The following is an 11705-nucleotide window of genomic DNA, read 5'->3' as shown; positions in this document are numbered from 1 at the left end:
CTCCAGACACAGAATTACACGTGCTGTATGATTCCACTTACAGACATCTCTAGAATAGGCAGATTCACAAGTAGCCAGGGTCTGGGGAGGGGACTGGGGAGTTTTGATAGGGACAGAGTCTCAGTTTGGGACGATGAAAAAGTTCTCTAAAGGGATACTGGTGATGGTTGTACAACAATGTGAATGTACTTAATGCCCCAGAATCTACACTTAAAACCGGTTAAAGCAGTAAATTGCATGTTAACGTGTATTTTAAGCCCCCGCTCTCCCCCCCCCCGCCCCCCATCAGTTCACGTTGTGCCTGAAAATATCCTTCCCATGTTTTAAAAGGCTTGGACCTCTATCACCCTGCCTGTGTCATTTTGAAACCCTCTAGCCTCAACCTGGTGCTTTTCTTACCTGGAACACACCACCCTCCTCACTTCTTCTTGCGGTTCTCTCTGACAGAAATGTTTGTCCCTCTCATCTTTTCATGGCTGTGTCCTTCTTTGTATATTCATTCATTTAATCAACATGTATCCATGCTTATCTTGTGCTAGGCTTTATACAAGGAGCAGGGGACACACAGGTGATCAAAGCAGGGAAGGGCTTTCCTCTCACAGACTTTGTATCTGGCAGAGAGCATAGTCAATAAACACAAACAGAAAAATATCAGATGGTTAAGTGCTTAAGAAACCCCTGGCGATGTGACAGCGGCTGGGGATCGGAGATCTAATCTACATCAGGTGATTCTGAGGAGCTCTCTGAGGGTGGTTTGAACTGAGACCTTAGAAGATAAGGAGGCGGCCATGGAAGATGGGGGGAGGGAGGGGAATTTCCAGGGAGCGAGAGGAAGCTAGTGGAAAAAACCCTGAGGCCAGAACCATTTCAGTGTGTTTTAGGAACTGAAAAAAGGGCAGGTGGTAGGAGCCCGCGAGCAAGGGAGAGGTTTAAGAAGTGAGGGCAGAGAGATAGGTGCTCCCATTACTAAAACCATGGAACAAATTACCCTCAAACTTGTAGTGTAAAACAACCAACTTATTTGACTCGCGATTTGATGGCTCAGCAGTTCGTTGAGGGCTCAGCCAGGTAGTTCTTGCTTGTGGGGGGGGGGGTGGTCTATGCGGTGACCATGAGATAGTGATGGGGCTGTGGGCAGCTGAAGGCTGGACGGGGCTGGATGGGGCTGGATGCCCAGGTTGGCAGGCGACACTGGCCGTCAGCTGGGAGCTCACATGGGGCTGCCCGTCTGTGGCTTCCTCCACGTGGTGATCTCAGATGAAGTGCTCTTCTTGCAAAGCAAGGCTCCCAGGGGAACCAGGTGGAAAGGACACCGCCTTTTAAGACTTATCCTTGAAAGTCATGTAGTCTCATTTTTGTCATACTTGGTTGGTCGGAGCAATCAGAAACCCGCACAGATTCAAGGAGAGGGGGAAAAAGAAAAGATGACATGAATGCATTTCTACCCTAGATTCCTAGATTCTCAAACCAGTCCATAAGCACCCTCTGGGAAATGTATGGACTGATCGTCATCAAAAATAGTTAAACACAACTGTACCCAATCTAGCATTATGTATTTACTCTTTTAGACTATAACTAATTTAGTGTTACTTTAGTATTGCTTCAAGAATAGCTCACGTAATGTTGGTGGAGATAGGGGGAAAAAAAAAAAAGCAGAGGGGATGGAGACCCCACCTCTCAGTGAGAGGAGTGTCGAAGATTTTTGGAGCCAGGTTTTAAAATCACTGCACAGGTGATCTTAGCTCTTTGTACAGGTGGAGAAAATGATGCTTCCAGGCCAAGTGACTTGCCCAGTGTCACAGGGCCGAGCAGGGCTGGGCTGAGTGAGCCAGGCCCCTCCCACATCTTTCCTACCCTTCTGGGCTCCAGCCACAGGGAAGGGAGGCTTCAGGATCAGAGTCTCACGACCCGGTTTTGGCTCAGACGTCTCCTCAGAGAGGCCTTTGGAACACTGCCCTGTTCAAGTAGCGCATGGCCCACTGGTTCATGACCCTGATTTAGTGCCTTCACAGCCCTTATCACTCGGATTATGGGTTCGTTGTCTTGCCCGCTCCCGGGAGCCTCGTGTGTCTCTCACCGCTGCCTTTGCAGCCTCCAGCCGGGGCTTAGCCCGCAAGAAGCATCGATGAAGCCCCCGCAAGGAGCCTATGGGTTTAACGCAGGGTTGGCTCAGCCGGTGCACCCGGCTTTCCTAACTGCCGCCTGAGACAGCCATATAGACATCAACGTGGTCCTCCCAGCAACCCTTAGGCCCATTTTGTAGAATAGGAAATAAAGGCTCTGGAAGGGAGAAGCAGGATTCGAGCTGCGGACTGGATCGTTTTTCCACTGATGACAGCCCTCTCCCCCTCTCCCAAACTTGTCACGGGTTAAAGAGGCAGTAAGTGGGAGGCTTTAGTCGACTGTGGGGTCCGACGGGGATGACTGTGAGGGGTCTGTATTAAAATATGTGTGTCTGGGGACTTCCCTGGCGGTCCAGTGGTTAAGACTCGCGCTTCCACTGCAGGGGGTGAGGGTTCGATCCCTGTTTGGGGAACTAAGATGCCACGTGCCACGCAGCGCGGCCAAAAAAAAAAAAAAGTGTGTCTGTTTACATCACACTTTATCTCTGAAAGGACAGAGGCTTGCCACACCCTTTGGTGACATCTCCTTCCTCAGTGGAGCCAATGGTTGATTTTAGAAGAAGACCCTCGGGGAGTCTATCTGAAGGGTGTTGGCAAGTTTCATCACCGGCCAGCAGGATGGGGAGGCCCGGCCGGGCCCGTGGTCCCAAGGATCCAACAGGAACAGCCCTCGGTCTCCCGACGTCATGTGACTTGTCCCCCTGCCAGCAGAGTGGAGCAACTGGCGGAGTCCCAGACACCACTCCTCTGAGTGTGCCACAAAGAGCTTGTAAGACATGCGGGGGCCAACATGTAATTACAGGATCCCAGACCTGGAGACAATTCTGCTGGTGCAGGAGCCGTGAGGCCATTAATGCCCCTTGTGACACGAGTCCACAGTAATGGGAAACAGCTTCACTGAAGCATCTGTTTTTTTTCTTTCATTTTTATTGAGATATAATTGACACAGCGCTATGTAAGTTTGAAGCATCTATTTTTAAAAATTTAGCTTTCCCTACCCACCAAATTGTAATTTGTTCAGAATTTTTAAACCTTATTTTTTGGGCTCAGTTTCCTCCGGCTCTGCCTCACTCCCCCAAATTTGGAGAAAATCTATGAACTCCTTCAATATCAAGGTATATATCTATCCCTGGAATGGTATCCCTTTTTTCCGCTTTTCGACAGAAAAAATCCATTACACACACACACAAGTACAATGTAACTTTGCATAAGTAGTATGATCTTGTAGTAATAAACAGAGTTTGGCTGCTGAACATGAGAACACATTATAGGGTATAGGTTTGGAATTCTAACATTTAATAACGTTGGAGCACGTTATTGGAGACATTTAATGGAGACACGTAAATGGAGACATTTAATAATGTCTAAAGCAATGATCCTCCAAATGAAGGCTGAGGACCACTCCTGGTCTGTCCAATGTTTACTGGTCTCTGACAAAAAAGTACGGAAATCGGAAATAAGCATTTAGAAACTTCTTTAGCAATTTGACCTTTTAACGACATCCAGGAGTGGATTCTGTAGACGTCATTTATTTTACAAAACACATTGGGAAGAAGACTGAAGCCTGGTCCTTCACCACACATAGACCTCACCTAAAATTTTTTGTACATGATGTGAGCTCTACCTAGAAACCCAAGACAGTTGGAAAACTACCATAAGGGTGGGTATATAGCAAAAAAAAAAAAAAAAAGAGAGAGAAAATTGATAGAAGCTCTATATACAAATAATACCTCCTTATAAAATAGAAGATCCCTTTTACAGTAGAAGCTAAAATGAAAATACCCAGGAATAAATGAAAAACTGTGCAAAATCTTTGTGATTGATTTTTCTCCCTTTAAAAACCGGAAGACACAAGGAATTTTCTTGACAAAATTGAGGTGTTTTAGCTGACTAAGTAGGACTCTGACCACTTTGCAATAGTCCAAAAGAACATCCAAGAAAGCCAAGGTGTGGGTCCAGGAACTCATGGCTTCTTGAAGAGACTGAAAAACACGTCTGCCTCTATGAATCTGCCTATTCCAGATATTTCATGTAAAGGGATCATACGCTATTGTTCTTTCCTGTCTAGCCTCTCATTTAGCTTATAATGTTTTCAAGGTTCATCCATGGTGTCGCATGCATCACTACTCCATTCCTTTTTATGGGTGAATAATATTCCATTGTGTGGATCGACCACATGTTGTTTATCCATTCATCTATCGGTGGACACTTGGGTTGTGTCTATTTTTTGGCTGTTGTCAATAATGCTGCAATGAACATGCATGAACAAATACGTGAATTCCCATTTTCAATTCTTTGGAGTGTATCCCTAGGAGTGGAATTGCTGGGTCATACGGTAGCTCCATTTTAACTTTTGGAGGAACTGTCAGACTGTCTTACAGCATTACACCATTCTACATCCCGTCGGCAATGTGCGAGGGTCCCAATTTCTGCCCATCCTCACTGGCACCTGTTATTTCCCACTGTTACAACGAGATCCATCCTGGTAGGTGGGAGGTGGCATGTCACTGTGGTTTTCTCCTGCTTTTCCCTACTGATTAGTGATGTTGAGCATCTTTTCCTGTGCTTGTTGGCTATTTGTATATCTTCCCTGGAGAAAAAATCTCCAATAGATATTAAGAAAAATATTAGCAAAACTTAATAAAAATATTGATAAAGTATTCTAATAGAAAGCAACTTTTCTATTAGAATCACCTGGGAAATTTTTAAAAATCCCTGATATGCAGGTTGCAGCCAGTACAGATTAAATCGGGGTCTGTAGGGATTCCCACATCAGTAATTTTTTGTTTTTAAAGCTTCCCGGGTGGTTTCAATGTGCACCTGAGCTTAAGGACCATGGTTCTTGAGCAGAGCATCTCAGACTTTACCATGTCTATGAATCACCTACAGATCTGGTTCAAACGCAGGTTGTGATCCAGAAAGTCGGGAGTGGAGCCTGAGACTCTTATTTCTAACAAGCTCCCAGGTGGTGCTGATGCTGCCCAAATGGGAACAGCATCATGAATAGCAAAACCCTTCCAGGGATGCTGATGTCGGGGCTGCTGGCCCTTGGACCACAACTTGAATATAGTGGACGGACTGCTGCATCAGACCAGCAGCACCAGCATCTGGCATTTGCTAGGAATGCAGACTCTCAGGCCCCACCCCAGGCCAGGGCCACGGAATCTGCATTTTACACGATTCCGGGTGCTTGCCAGGCGTGTCACCCTGGGATCAGCGCTGGTCTGGCGCTGTGGTCTCCCCAGCTTGTGGAGTAGGAGGCAGGCAGTGGGTGTCACCACTGCACAGCAACGATGAGCAAATGCTTCTCTAGTGCTCTGACCTTTCTCGGACCAAAAGCTCTGATTATGAGGGTGATTCTGCGGTTCCAGCCAAGTTGGCCGCACCTTTGATCATCTCGGAGGGCCCTGGTGCCCTGGAGATGGCACTGCAGGACGGGAATTGAACAGGACCGAGCTGAGAAAAACTGCAGCAGCTTCTCCCTGACTTCTTGCCAATCGGTCTAGCTGTAACTGCCAGGACTGGCCAGGGGTCTCCCAGGGGTCCTCCCCTGACCTCTGGCTTCCCAGATAAATGGGGGGTGTGAGTCACCCCAGCACCCCTCCCTGTGAGATTCTCTAACAGGACGACTTGGACGGACACTGGTGGGAGGTTCACATTTATTGGCTGGAACCGGAGAGCATTCATTCAATTACTCAACCAGCATTTATTGATTGATCACTGTGTGACGGGCAGCCCGCTAAGTGCTGGGGACACAGATCCAGGGCAAAGAAAACAGTCGGTGATGAAGCGTCACCCAAATGCATGAAAACTATGAACAAGTGCTACCGAGGAGAGCTGCCCGGTGCTCAGAACGGATAGAAGAAGGGGTTTTGACCTTGTCTGGGAGGAGAGATCTAAGGGATAAACAAGGAGCAGACAGCTCTGCGGAGTGGGGTGGGCAGGAAGCAAGCGCAGTGACTGTAAAACATAAAGCATGGCTCTGTGTATCTGCACGAACGACAGATTTCCTTAGTTTCCCCTTCTCCCTGGTGACAACTAGTCTTGGCCAAGCAAAGCTGGAGTTTATGGGTCATTGTGTCACTCGGAAAGTGCCATAAGCTCTCCTATAGGGATGGCCCCAAGCTCCGGGGCAATCCCTGACCTCAAAGCAATCAGCATGTGCTCCCTGAGTGTGTATCTTGCGCAAGATGTGGCTCTGGGTCATCCCGAGAAGTGCTAGCCGGGCTCTTATCTGCAAAGAGCCACTGAGTTTATTGCGAAGATTGGAAACTACCAAGGAAAGGAAAAAGAACCATGCATCACGGTTTACAAAACGGCCGCTTTGGGAGTTCAGAGGAAAGGAGGTGCTGAGGGAGAAGGGGGTGGTCTAGGGGGGTGGGGGGCAGGGTGGGCCGGGTGGGAATACAGTACAGACAAGAGGACTAAGGGGGTCCATGAGCCTCACCCTGGAGGGAGGGGTGGAGTGCCTTGTCTCAAATGTACACGCCTGGACAGGTGTAGATACAGATGGGAACCCAGGTACGACTGGCTGCAGGGACCCCATTCCTCCCATACAACCAAACTGCTCAGCTGTAGACATGTTGAGTTTGCCAAGATGGCGGGCTTCTAGATGGATACGTCCAAAGGGCGCTCGCAGATGGGAAGGGATTGTAGAGGCTGTTGCTGTACCCTTTCATCCAGGACTGGACTCTCGTGTTCCTGGACTCTTCCTGTTCATGGACGGTGGTCATCCAGGGGCTGCTCAAACATACCTGGTGATGGGATTCCCCACCACAAAGGGCCTCCCAGTTCTTTTTTCAGAGACGTTTGATTGCTTAAGTTCTTCTTTATCCTGAGCCAATATCTCATTGCGGTGGCTTCTCCTGTTGCGGAGCACAGGCTCTAGGTGCGAGGGCTTCAGTAGTTGCGGCACGTGGGCTCAGTAGTTGTGGCACGTGGGCTCAGTAGTTGTGGTTCACAGGCTCTAGAGCGCAGGCTCAGTAGTTGTGGCTCACGGGCTTAGTTGCTCCACAGCATGTGGGATCTTCCCGAACCAGGGATCAAACCCGTGTCCCCTGCATTGGCAGGCAGATTCTTAACCACTGTGCCACCAGGGAAGTCCCCCTTTTTTTTTTTTCTTAATAATAAACAGGACAGAGCCAAGAGGAGACCCATGAGATCTCAAGACCTTTCTCTGGGTTGATATCAACCCATTCATCAAAACTTTGCATCTAGTCCTTCAGCTTCTTCTGAATCAGTCTCACTCAACTACCTTTGGCCCATAGTTGTCTAACCTGCCCAGAGGGGCATCAGGAGGACCTCTGTCAAGTGTCTGGCTGAAACCCAGACATGCAGTCTCTTTAGTCTTATCCTAAAGATAAGGGAATAAGGAAGGGGAATGAGTTTCCTCTGGTATGAACAGTCTCTGTGGATCCAAGCAGTCTCCTAAGGACCATCTATCTGTGCCTTCTACTCCCAGAGCCTACAAGAGTGCAGAATTTTTGCCCAGCCAGTTGTCCAGCCGTGCAGCTTCTAGAATCTACCCTTCCTTGCTTTTTGGCAAAGTGGGACAGCTGTCTGTTCATTTCTCCTCTCCTGGCACCTCCCCAGCCCTCGGGGCTCTCTGAGGATGGGGACTACATCTGTCTTGGTCACTGTCCTGTTTGCTGCAGCGCCCCCAGAGCCTGGCAAAGAGAAGGGCTCAGTCACGGTGTTGTCTGTGCTGAACTGAACAAGCTCCGATTCTGCAGTCTCGTTCCCGAGCTCTGTCCATCCCAACCTGTCTCCTGCTGTTGCTATTCTTAAAAAAATAAAAAAAAAAACCAAACAAAACCCAGCGTATTCTCTTTTGTAACTAGACAAGAAACACATGCCCGCTAAGGATCCTAAAAATAACCAAACAAAAATCATCCACAATTCAATGCTCAGAGGTAATGACTGCCAACATTTGCTTCCTGAGTTTTTGACTGAGATTTCCAACTGCCGGTAGAATATTTCCATCAGGATGTCTCTCAAGCATCTCAAGCCCTACCTGACCCCAATCAACCTCATCATCTTCCCCAATCACACTGCTCCTGAGTTCCCTAGATTGGTGGACAGCACCACCATTCACCAGATCACCCAGGACAGAAATCTCGAATTATTTTCCTTTCGACCCCCAACATCCAATTATTCATCGAGACTTGTCCCGTCTAGCTCCCTGCAATGTGGTTTTGCGCTGTTACCCTGGCTTCCCTGGTCTCCAAAGCAGCCCCTTATCATTGCTCATCTGAATGACTGCAGCAATATTCTTACGGGTCTCCTAACTTTTAACCTCTCCCACCGGGGCAATCTAATCTCTACACAGCTGCTGAGATAAGACCATATTATCTCTCTGCTCAAAAGCCTTCAATGACACTCCATTTTCCAAAGAAAACTTCAGCATGACATTCAAAGCTCCACATCCTTTGGAACAAATCTCTATCTTCATTCTTCTCATCTTCTACTCAAATGTCACCTCCTCCAGGAAGCCTCCTCTGATCTGGAGGGTCAAAAGTAACAACTCCCTTTCTCTGTTCTCCCATGGTGCTCTGGTCGGGTACCTTTAATAGGTCTTAGTGATCATCTTATGGTTTATCCCATGTATATCTTGCTCCCCCTCTAGATGAAGGAGTCATTGATGCTGGGGACCACTACATTTATCTTTGTGTGACCTGAGAGAACCACAGCGGTGTTCAGGTTGATTTCAAGATTCATCTGGGCATGAAAACTTGAACTCTGTAAATTTTAAATTAATTTTTCTTTTTTAAAAGTTTAATTTAAAATTTGCATGTTTAAAAAATTTTAAATATATCTATTTCCCAGGTATCCATTTTCTCTGATCTCCCTTGAGGAATTGCCAATCCCTTTCCCGTTGGCTAGAGTTCAGTGGAGGCGGGGTGGAGTTTATAAATAGGAGTCTGCCCTCCCCAAAAAGGGAGTCTGTGACCCACGCTAGACCCAACTAGATGCTTCTTCCTCTGGAAACTGAATCTGGGGCAAAAGAATGAAGAGGATAAAAGTGAGTGAAGTTCTTGTCCATCCTCCCCAGCTCTCCTTGTGGGACCTTCTGTCTTAGGGTTAGGGCCCCAGCCCTTGTGCGTTAGGTCACACTCCGATTTTTTTTTTGCTAATTACAAGATGGAAATTCCAGGACTCCAGAGGGCTTTGCCATCCACCCATTCCCTGTCAAACGCTACGTTAAGCCACATTCGGATATACCCATAGTACTTACAGTTCTGCCAGAGACAGGCTTCATCACTTGTCTAAACATCCTGGACCTCTGAGCTGGCAAGGCTTACCTGGTGGGGGTGTGGGCGCCAGCCATTGGCTGCAGTTTACAGTTCAGCCCAGTGGGGAGATCATTCACGGTGGAGAAATGCGGGCACACCTACTCATAACTCTTGTTTTATTTGAGACACTGAGAGGGTAAGTTTCCCTCTGGAAATATAACAGTAGGCAAGCAAAATCTCCAAAGAGGGACCTTTTAGAAGGCTGATTTATAGACTGGTATGTTCTCTCTCCCCATCCCAACATATAGCTTAGCTTCCAGGAAAGGGTGTGGTTTGTTTTCACATGCCAATGGCTGTTTATTAAGCCAGCTGCTCCCTTGGGAAGGAGAATCATCATGTGATGGTGATAAGGTCATCCATAACTTGAGCTGCCTTGGTTCTTGCTCATTTCCAGGACTGGTTCTCCAGATTCCTATTGCTCCTGTGAGCCCTGGATCGGTTAGGGATGAGTTTGCAGGCAGCAGAAAAAGACTGGCTTAAATGTCAGAGGTAGACAGCCCAGGTCTGGTCTGTAGCTCCACAGAGTCATCAATGTTCCAGACTCTTCCTCTCTGCTCCAACCATCCTCAGCATGTGGCTTCCATCCTCGATGTCTCATATGGTCATAACTGCTGCTGTGGCAGCAGCCATCACAATGATATTCCATACAGGAGAAACAAGGAAGGGAGGAGGGTCAAAAGGACTTTGCCAGCATGGCCAACCACTTAAAAAAAAGCTTTCCCAGCATTCCAACCCAGTGATTTCCATTTATATCTTATTTGCCATAACATGACCATCCTTAGTTTTACGAGAAACTGAGAAGTGCAATTTAGCGGGACACATTCCTAGCCTGAAAACCAGGCTTCTGCTAGGAAGGAAGAGGTAGACGATGGACGTTGGGTGGGCAGGTCTTGTGCTTTGTCTCCGCCTCCAATATTCTTCCTTTTTTTTGCCTAGATTAGTTTGAGTTACTTTCTATGGTTTTCAACCAAAGAAGGCTCACACTATATTTTTCTTCTTATAGAAACAATGCATTCAGATTTATTGTGGGAAAAAGGGAAAATACAGGTTAAAAAAAAAAAGGAAGATCAAAATCACCTATAATCCCACTATTCAGAGATAAATATGAATAATATATTCATATTAATAAGTATTCTACTAACTAGTGGTTTTCTAGCTTTAAAAAAAAATAAAATCTTAAAGGGATGCTCAGTTCACAAAATAGATAAAATGGATCTGCTCTGATCGATGCTGGAATGGGAGGCCCAGACCCCTCCCAGTGAGGCCCCTCTCCTCTGGCTAAATTTTGGATTTAGCTGGGAAACGACCATTTTAAAGGACTTCCCACTGGCCACTGCACGGATACATCGTCATTTACTTAATCAGTCCCCTATTGATGAGCATGTAGGTTGTTGCCAGTTTTCCACTGTTATCAACTTTGTTATAAACAAACTTTGTTATAAACAAACTCTCTGAACTTTTCTTTCCATGTAGCCAGGTTTGTTGGAGCTCATTTATTGCCTTGGAGAAGGTGGCAGGACAAGGGGAAAGATGAGTCCTTCTTCTTCTTTCTCTGCCATTTAGTGGCCTTACACCAAGGAAGTATGTCCCTTTTCTTCCCTCATTCCCATCTTTAAAGGCACCAAATCTTTTCAGTGCATCCCCTCCTGGGATGCAGCCTTCCACGACACCTCCATTTGGTTTCATCCTGGGGTCTGTGAGAGGCCTATGTGCGCCAGTATGGGGGTGACCTTGTTCCCTACTTCCAGTTTCCCCCAATGGTAACATCTGGCATAATTATAGTACAACGTCATAACCAGGAAATTGACATTCGTACCATAGAGCTTATTCAGATTTCACCAGTTACGTGTGTGTGTGTGTGTGTGTGTGTGTGTGTAGTTTTTTGTAATTTTTGCCGCACGTGTAGATCTGTATAACGACCACCACAATCAAGATACAAAACTGATCACCACCACCACAAAGATCCCCCTTATGGGAAGGATTGGGAGTTTGGGGTCAGCAGATGCAAACTCTTATATACAGGATGGATAAACAACAAGGCCCTACTGTATAGCACAGGGAACGATATTTGATATCCTGTGATAAATCACAATGGAAAAGAATATGAAAAAGTATATATATATATACATATATATATATAGGTATAAAACAGAATCACTTTGCTGTACAGCAGAAATTAACACAACATTGTAAATCAACTATACTTCAATAAAATTTTAAAAAAAGTCTCCCTTGTGCTGCTCCGTTATAGCCTCCTATCCACTCACCCCTATGCCTAAACCCTAGAAAC

This window comes from Balaenoptera acutorostrata, chromosome 15, assembly GCF_949987535.1.
Source record: "Balaenoptera acutorostrata chromosome 15, mBalAcu1.1, whole genome shotgun sequence".
In the NCBI taxonomy this organism is placed as follows: domain Eukaryota; kingdom Metazoa; phylum Chordata; class Mammalia; order Artiodactyla; family Balaenopteridae; genus Balaenoptera; species Balaenoptera acutorostrata.
The sequence above is the reverse complement of the archived record's forward strand: the minus strand, read 5'-3'. Positions refer to the sequence as shown.